Source organism: Elephantulus edwardii, unplaced genomic scaffold, assembly GCF_000299155.1.
Source record: "Elephantulus edwardii isolate Elephantulus edwardi_28Jun2011 unplaced genomic scaffold, EleEdw1.0 scaffold00305, whole genome shotgun sequence".
Lineage (NCBI taxonomy): Eukaryota > Metazoa > Chordata > Mammalia > Macroscelidea > Macroscelididae > Elephantulus > Elephantulus edwardii.
This window is the reverse complement of record NW_006400055.1, coordinates 2177271-2179613: the sequence shown is the minus strand read 5'-3', so window position 1 is coordinate 2179613 and position 2343 is coordinate 2177271. Positions and strand designations below refer to the sequence as shown.

The window sequence follows — 2343 nt, the reverse complement described above, 5'->3', positions numbered from 1 at the left end:
CATCTTGGAGAGGATTAAACCAAGCTACTCCTTGGAGGCAAGGATTCTGGGGCTTCGTCTGACATACTTTGGACATGTTGCCAGGAGGGACGGGTCCTTTGAGAGGGACAGCGCAGGAGCGGAAGACCCTCTATGAGATGGATTGATTCAGTCACTGGGGTAATCGAGATGGGTGTGTCAGAGGCGGTGTGGTTGGCCAGGATAGAGCAGGGTTTAGGGCTGTTGTGCATAGGGTCGCTATGAGTCGGAAATGAGTCGATGGCACATAACAACAACAACAACCTCTTTGCAGATGTCTTTTGCTTTGTCTTCTGGAGCTGCCCTTTGGAGTCCTGTTTCCCTCTCCAGCTTTTTTGCTCTTTGTTTTGGCATATCTTTCTGACCCTGTTTTGATCTTTTATGTCTCCTATATCCTTATAATAACCTTTTGGTTTCTATATGGATGATATCTCTGATATCATACCACAGCTTATCTCTTCTTTCAATCAGTAGCAGTGTTCAGTGTATCGAACGTATTCTTGATAATGTTTTTAAATTCAAGTGTGGTACACTAAGGGTCATCTTTTAGTTCTCCTGGACTTCCGTTTTCTTCACTTTAAATTTGAAGTTGCACGTGCACATGAATAATTGATGGTCTGTTCCATAGTCAGTCTCTGGAGTTGTTTTGACTGCTCATACTGAGCTTCTGCATGATCTCTTTCCAAACATGTAGTCAGTCTTATTTCTTAGTCCCTCAGGAGAGGTTCATGTATATAGTAGCTGTTTATGTTGTTTAAAAGTTACTTGGAGTGAGTACAAAATTCTGTCATGAAATTTCCAGCCTCATTTCAGTCGTTAAGGCAGTATTTTCTGACTACCATCAGTAGTTGATGCATATATTTGGAAAATTAGTTGTATTGACAGGTTTCCTGGTATCCATATGGATAGTATCCTATCTCTCAAAGCATTGTACTTCAGGTTCTAAATGCTCTTTTGATGATGACTATGACACCATTTCTCTTCAGTTAATCATTCCTGGCACAGTAGATCGATGATTGTCTAAATGGCTGGTACCAGTACATGTCAACTAAGATGCCTAGGATGTTGATCTTTGTGTGTTCCATTTCATTTCTTGACAACTACCAGTTTTCTTAGATTCATACTTTGTACATTTCATGTTCCAGTTATTAATTAATGTTTAGAACCATTTCTCCTTGTTTTGGGTCTTGCTATTTCAACAGATGAAGGCCCTTCATTGGGTCAAAGCTTACGTCACATCTGTGTCCACTCTTTGAGGAGGGTGCTTTCCCCTTGCGTTTTCAGTGCCTTCCAGTCTGAGGGCCTCATCTTCTGGCACTGTATCCAACAATATTCTTCCATTATTTCAGAAATCCGTTATTTCAGAGGTAGATGGCCAGTTCTGCTTCTTTATTAATAAACTGTGGCTTAGTTTTCAGCATCAAAGGAACATGCATATCATTCATAGCATTGCTACAGACTGATAACACGGTTTCTATATATGGAGAAATATGCTTCCCATAGGGAGCTAGGGTGGCCTGATGGTACAGAGTTACACTGCCAATTCAGAGACACTTGGTTTGAATTCACCAGCAGCTCCACAGGAGAAAGATAGCAATTTCCTCCATGCAATTTATTGCCTGCCTCTACAAAACCCAATGGAGCATCAGCTGTGAGTCGATTCTAACTTCATTGTTACTTAACAGCAACATGCTCCCCATGTTTAGCATGGCAATACTGATAGTGCTTGATTTCAGCTCTGCTTTCTTCTTTGTTACTTTTAGGATCACTGTGTCCAGTAGTTAATGTTGTTGTTGTTGTTATGTGCCATTGAGTCGCTTGCGACTCATAGCGACCTTATGTACAACAGCCCTAAACTCTGCTCTGCCCTGTGCCGTCGCACTGTGTCTGACACACCCATCCTGATTACCCAGTCACTGAATCAATCCACCTCCTAGAGGGCCTTCCCCTCCTAGAGGGCCTTCCCCTCCTGTGCCTGCCCTCTACCCTCCCAAGCATGATGTCCTTCTCTAAGGACCTGTCCCTCCTTACAACATGACCAAATTCTGTCAGACATAGCCTCAGAATCTTTGGCTCTAAGGAGCAGCCCGTTTTAACCCTCTCCATGGTACCCTCAGTACTCTTCCCCAACACCAAAGCTCAAATGCATCAATTCTCCTTCTGTCCTCCTTAGTCATTGTCCAACTCTCTGATGCATAACAAGTGATTGCGAAGACCATGGCCTCTATCAGATGCACCTTAGTCTCCAGAGAGACACCATTGCTCTTCAGTACTTTGGAGAGGTCCCTAACAGCCGACTTTCCCATGGCATTGCGCCTTTTAATT

The 2343-nt window shown here is 43.1% G+C and overlaps 1 protein-coding gene across 1 annotated transcript in view; it reads left to right on the top strand.

The window, feature by feature from the left end:
• LOC102860619 (wings apart-like protein homolog) overlaps positions 1 to 2343 on the top strand; it is a 124986-nt gene that overhangs the window by 66626 nt on the left and 56017 nt on the right. The window lies entirely within an intron of this gene.